The sequence below is a fragment of the Engraulis encrasicolus genome, chromosome 6 (genome assembly GCF_034702125.1).
Source record: "Engraulis encrasicolus isolate BLACKSEA-1 chromosome 6, IST_EnEncr_1.0, whole genome shotgun sequence".
In the NCBI taxonomy this organism is placed as follows: Eukaryota; Metazoa; Chordata; class Actinopteri; order Clupeiformes; family Engraulidae; genus Engraulis; species Engraulis encrasicolus.
In genome coordinates, this window is record NC_085862.1 from 20,384,891 (window position 1) to 20,392,390 (window position 7,500).

A 7,500-nucleotide genomic window follows, 5' to 3' on the forward strand; every position below is an offset into this window, starting at 1 on the left:
GAAAATAGAAGGCAATATTTGACAGTTGGACAGGTTTTTCTGTCATTTGTCCTCATGAGGCCGTGGATCCAGCTTCTACTTGTCACCTGTGATGTCACACAGGCGAAGACACCGCCATCACATCCTTCCACCTGGCACACACGCACACACGCACACACACACGCATACTCGCACGCACATACACGCACACACACACACACGCAGGCAGGCACGCACACACACACACACACACACACACACACACACACACACACACACACACACACCACACACACACACACACACACACACACACACCACACACACACACACACACACACACACACACACACACACACACACACACACACTCACACACACACACACACACACACACACACACACACACACACACACACACACACACACATACAAGGCCACCGCCGTCCCATCCCTCCATCTGTCACCAATGGCAACGGAAGCTTCTGTCCTCCTGTCTCCTGTTAATCTGCTCCCTGTCAAAAGACAAACCAAAAAGCCTAGACACACACACACACACACACACACACACACAGACAGACAGGTACGCAACGCATATGCACACACACATGTATACACGCACACACGCACACACACACACAGACGCGCGTGCGCACACACACACGCGCGCGCGCACACACACACGCGCGCGCGCGTGCGCACTCACGCACACACACACACACACACACACACACACACACACACACACACACATACACACACACACACACACACACACACACACACACACACACACACCATGTCCCTCATGCTCCCCAAGGTCAAGGTGGGTTACATTTTGAGACAGCCGCTGAAATATTAGACATGCTGTCATCATGACAGGACTCGACAGGTAGGCAGAGATGGCAGTTATGGCAGACAGTAGACATGGCAGCATCTTGTCCCTTCTTTCTTTCTTTCTTTCTTTCTTTCTTTCTTTCTTTCTTTCTTTCTTTCTTTCTTTCTTTCTTTCTCTCTGTGTCAGTGCTGCATCATGGCAGACACCTTTTCACTTCTTGCCTCTCTGTCTGAGCGCCGCATGCATCAAAGCGTCCGCTGCTCTCATCAGCCGCTGTAATTAGCAGCCCCTCTGACAGCTGTGCTCCTCTCCGCATCACATCACACGTGGCCTTCGCTCTGACCAATCGCCCCCTCCGCATCCACCCCTCACCACCTCCCCCCTCATCTGCCCCCTGTCATCACCATCTACCCCCCCACCACCACCACCACCATCCTCTCACACATGCGATCTGACCCCTCTCATGTATCCCTCACCATCCCACCTCATCAATTCCTCGCCATTACCGTCTACCCCATACCCTCCCCCCACCACCACCACCACTGTCTACCCCCATATCTGCCCCCACCCACCATGACTGATTATCCTTTCCGTCTACCTCCATATATGACCCCTCACCCCGTCTTACCTCCGTATCCCCCCCTCCTACCCCTCACCCCCCCGTCTACCTCTGCATCTCCTCATCCCTCCACAGAGCCAATTATCTGCCTCCGCCTCTAATTCCACTTTAATACGCTTTGCTTCGCTTCGCTTTGCTTTTGTCCGCCCGCATCTCTGCAATATAATATTATAGTTGGCGGCTTTCTGTGAGTTCTTGACACCTTAATCACCTCCTAATACCAACGGGTTTGCTGCCTTTGTGTGCACGCTATGAATCCGGAAATCAGGGCATTATCCGGCCGGATTTAAAATGCTGAGACGTTCCGACTGATGGGCAGAGCAATGTTCGACGCGAGTGAGCGCTCACACACACACACACACACACACACACACACACACACACACACACACACACACACACACACACACACACACACACACACACACACACACACACACACACACACACACACACACACACACACACACACACACACATATCAGCGCAATAATGGTGAGAGGGCACTGGGCACAGAGACTGTAATACATATTTTAATAACACTCTCTCTCTCTCTCTCTCTCTCTCTCTCTCTCTCTCTCTCTCTCTCTCTGTATTCAACCTTGCATAAAAAATTAAAGAACGCTCCCTCAGGGGCTCCGGATAATGACTCTCTGCATTCCAAATTGCAGCAGCCTTTTCTCTTTTTTTTTAGCACCGGCGTTCATCACCATAACAGCACAGCCCTCTCTCAGCAGCACCATCTTCTCTGAAGAGCACAGTCTTTTTTCTGGGACGACTGACAGACACAGACAGATTTCATCGACTCAAACGAGCGAGAGAGTCTTTCAGCGTCCTCCCTGATGGTCACTGAATGATTCCAAAAAAGAAAGAGAGGAAGAAAAAAAGTAAAGTAAAAAGTAAATCCTTCACTCTCATCTCACTGCCTCTGACACTCTTGCTATTGCCTTTTCTCACTCTGCTCTCACAGCTCTCCCCTTCGCTCACTCTGCTTTCCAAGCTCTTTCTTTCTCTAACTCTGTTTCTCTTTCTTTTTCCTTTTTCTGTTTTCCTCACCCCTTTCCATCTCTCTGTAACTCATTCTCTCTCTCTCTCTCTCTCTCTCTCTCTCTCTCTCTCTCTCTCTCTCTCTCTCCCTCTCCCTCTCTCTGGGCTTCTGCCTGTGTTGTCATGAAGGGGATGGTAATGAGAGAGATCTAATGGGATGCCGATACATTATGCTGATTTATGTAGAGAGGGGGGTGTGAAGAGATTGGGACAGAGGGAGACAGACAGGCACAGAGGTAGACAGACAGAAAAACTTGAAAGAAAGACAGAGTAACATGCAGAAAGAGAAAGAGGGAAAGAGAGAGGAGGGGGGAGAGTGAGATGAACTGTACCATGGTGATGCGTCTTGGTATGGTGAGTGAGTGACTGCTGGGTTGCTCAGTGTGACTACTCTCATTACTACTCCTCAATCCTTCCATTGCAGATGCTCATCAACACACCAACATTTTATAAGCATCATATATTTATCATAATTTATGTGTATTTATAGCAACACATTTATACTTTTCATTTCACTTCAGCTCTGCTGTTCCATTATTCATTTATGTATCATTATATTGCGTTATTCATAATGCATTATTTATCATTTATTATTTAATAACTGTTATGGAACACACAAAATGATAGGGTCTCTAGAGGCTGTTTATGAACAACAAGGTTGGATTACGGCATTGGCCTACCGGGCCCAGGCTCAGGGACCCAAGAACCAAGGGAGCCCTGAACCCCAAGCCACTATGCAAATGTTTCTCATATTACGTTAAAATTGCAATTTTAACAACTGCATGTTCAAATATTGTCGGAGTACAAACCTCCAACGTCATCTTGCCTAAAACCCTGAATCGTTTTGTAAACTAGTAACACCCATAGAGGGGGGCCTTTCTTGGTGTCTGGCTCAGGGGCCCATTGAGGCATAATCCGTCCCTGGTAAGCACAGTCAGGTTGTGGGTGCGAGATGTGTTTGCCTTCAAAGGAGTATTCCTATCGAATACACCGGACACATGCCAAATGATTTTAGCTTGTTTATTTAGAACCCATTTTGTCAATTTTCTCCTTATTGGCAAAAATAAAAACCCTACCATTGCACCGTTACCCCAGATTGCACCCTATTTCTAGTTAGCACAGTTCAAAAATAGCACATGTGATTATGAAGTTACATAATGATCATTTCTAGGATATGTAGATCCTCTTCAAGAAGGATGGCCTGTACTTTTCTAGCAGTGCTGTTCTTCAGTACAGGGTGTTCATTGACAGACTGAAGGTGATGATAAACTAGCCAACTTTTTGAGCAACACTTTCGGGTCATGATACTATCAGGTATTATTTGGACAGTGTACCACTACATAACTTTCTGGAGAACCTGGATCAGCAGAAGACCAATTCGCTTGACCATTTTATCTGGAAATTACAAGCCAATCATGTTGTTTCTCGGTAACATTGCTCAAAAATTCGCCCTGTGAATCATCACCCAGTGCAGGGCGTTTAGTGAGGAGCCAGTGTTAGATGTAGTTAGCCGTCATTCTAGCAGTGTGCCAATAAAATAATTGAAAACTTTTCTGATGACCTCTTACACATATCATAACATCCTGCTTTGCTGTGAGCAGCATAAAAAAGTCTGTCTGAAATGTGCAGTTAATATTTGATGATGTCAAATCTCTATGAAGATCACAGGCCTGCCTCTAAGTGTGTGTGTGTGTGTGTGTGTGTGTGTGTGTGTGTGTGTGTGTGTGTGTGTGTGTGTGTGTGTGTGTGTGTGTGTGTGTGTGTGTGTGTGTGTGTGTGTGTGTGTGTGTGTGTGTGTGTGTGTGTGTGTGTGTGTGTGTGCGTGTGTGTGTGTGTGCATGATGGTGTGCGTGCGTGCGTGCGTGCGTATGTGTGTGTGTTTGTGCACGACCAAGTATCTGTGTTGTGTGTGTCTATAGGGTAGTATGCACATGTGTTTGTATTCGATTTCATAGCAGGCAGGTATCAGGTAGCTGTGTAGGCTGATGTGAACTGCATAAGGGAGCTGTGTAGCTTTATAAAGGGCTGATATTTTCAATCGTGGGTATAAAGCTCCTTCACACACCGCACGAGGGAATGTAACGATTTAAAAGTTCCCATCTCACGACTCAAGTCCTCACACTATACGAGCCATCAGCTGAATGCTCCCACTGTACGACACGACAGGCATGTTTCCCGGCTCTGCAGAGGAGGGAACATGTGCACCTGAGGTGGAGACGAGGACACGCTCAAGAGCGAATCACGCTGCCCTATCAATCTGTGCATGTGTAGTGTCAAATCGGGTCGTAGCACTGCTTTAACTGTGTGATTCACTCTCGAGGGACGACCAGGATTTCAAAGAGTTTTGATTTTCTTGCGACCCTACGATTGCGCGATCATGAGGTGAAATCACTTCTCGTTACCCCATGTACACTACACGATGCGAGACTCATGATTGACCTCCGATTGACCTAGAAATCGGCCCGACTCCCAAAAAGTCGCACGACTGACAAATAGTGGCAAAATCGGGCAAAAAATCGCACAGTATAAGCCCGGCTTTACAAATGGCTGGTGTGAGCCACATATAGGAGTTCTGTTGCTTTTTTATAAGGCTGATGTTAGCGGTTTGAGGGCTGTAGCTTTATGTAAAGGAATGATGTGAGCTGCATGAATGATTTGTGTAGCTTCATAAGGCTGATGTGAGATACGTTAGGGAGTCGTGTAGTCTGAGAGTTTGTGTGAACTGTAAAAGAGAGTTGTGAAGCCACATCGGTTGATGTGAACTGCATAAGTACATGTGAGTGAATGAGGCCAGAGAGAGAGAGAGAGAGAGAGAGAGAGAGAGAGAGAGAGAGAGAGAGAGAGAGAGAGAGAGAGAGAGAGAGAGAGAGAGAGAGAGAGAGAGAAAGAGAGAGAGAAAGAGAGGGGAGGCTGACACTGATCTGTGCTAGATCTATCTACAGAACACAGTTCATTCTGAAGGGCTCAACACAGAGAGAGTAGATTAAACCAACTCTGGAGCTGTTCAGGTAGCCTAATGCTGCAAAATATACTGTTTGTATCCCCTGCCTCCTGTAGTTATCTTGTAATGCCAATGCCATGGCCATTGTACCTTCAGTACAGTAATCACCTAGGCCAGATAAGATAAGATGTCATAAAGCATAACCATTACACACACACACACACACACACACACACACACACACACACACACACACACACATACCTTTGAATGGCCGTCTTGCCAAGCCACTGACACATGTCATACAGCATGCCCATCACATACACACACACACGCACGCACGCACGCACGCACGCACGCACGCACGCACGCACGCACGCACGCACACACACGCACGCACACACACACACACACACACACACACACACACACACATACACACACACACACACACACACACACACAGTTGTCTTTTATTGAGGTCGAGTAGTATTCATCAGATGTGACTCACGTTGTTACCTTTATCTTTAATATACACGCTGAGACAGGCACACACAGACACGCGCACACATGTGTGCGTGCGTGCATGCGTGTGTGTGTGTGTGTGTGTGTGTGTGTGTGTGTGTGTGTGTGTGTGTGTGTGTGTGTGTGTGTGTGTGTGTGTGTGTGTGTGTGTGTGTGCGTGTGCGGCGCAGGGAGGTCGTTTATGTAAGAGACCAGCTGATGTTCTCAGGACTAAATCTCAGCTCCTCATCCTGCTGAGCCAGGGAGTCTAGACAACTAAGCAAGTCATGTGTGTGTGTGTGTGTGTGTGTGTGTGTGTGTGTGTGTGTGTGTGTGTGTGTGTGTGTGTGTGTGTGTGTGTGTGTGTGTGTGTGTGTGTGTGTGTGTGTGTGTGTGTGTGTGTGTGTGTGTGTGTGTGTGTGTGATACGTCACTGAGTGCTCATCCCCTTCTGCTCGGTAAGGGGGAAGAATGGCAACCTTAATATTTTACACATATCTATTCTTAACCTGCTGAAACATTTATATTCATCTCTTTTCTTGACCTGATGAAATATTGAAATCCTCCAAATGGACTCTCCTGACATTAGCAGTCTGGCTCTCAACATCATTTTTTAATTGCTGTGGAATTAAACCTTGTGACATCTGCTGACGCTTAGTGACATCTGCTGAAGTGTTTGAAATGTGCGTTTGGGCGATAATGTTAGGTCATGATGTTTTTCAAGCAGGGGTTTGAGGTGATGACCCGTTGTATTTCTTTAAATTCTGTGTCGACTTTATGCATAAAATGATCACAGTAAATAATTTAAAATGTCCAATTCATGATGTCCCTTTTTTGTCCCCACCCGCACAACCTAACCCCAACCATATCCCCACCACCACAAAAACCTCAAACACACCCCACCACCAACCATAATAACTTGTGCTAACATGCCCATGTGACCTTGTATATGTGGGCAAGACGACGTACCAGCTAAAACAAGTGAGCACAAGAGTTCTCTTGCCGAAATGTTTATCCTGTTGTGATTCATTATTATCAGGCAGACATTTACATTACATTACACTTAGCTGACGCCTTCATCCAAAGGGATATACCGTTATCATTTTCAGGTTGCAGCCCTTGGAGCACTGTGGGGTTCAGTGCCTTGCTCAAGGGTACTTCATCCATGGCTGGAGGTGTAGGGAGAATTCAGGATACGCCCTGAAGAAGGCCATAAGGGCCGAAACGCGTCGGCATTGTAGCCAAATAAAAAAGTTAAAAAATTGCAACCTTGAGTGCCTCAGCATCTGTCTTCCTGGACCAAGAATTCAGGAGGGATTCGAACCTTCAAACCCCTAATCATCACGCCACGGCTGCCCAACGAACCAGTTCAATTATTTGAAATATGACATCTCGACACTGCGTTAGGTTAGGTTATCTAAGAGGGGGATACAACACTGACATCTGGCCCATATATTGTGTCTCAGCAGGTCCTGTAATCAGTGTACCAAAACAACAACAGCTAGTGGCAGGATGTTAGAGTCGTTGAGTTCCAACTAGTCGACACTGTTTTGCCTGGTTATATCCTCGTGGT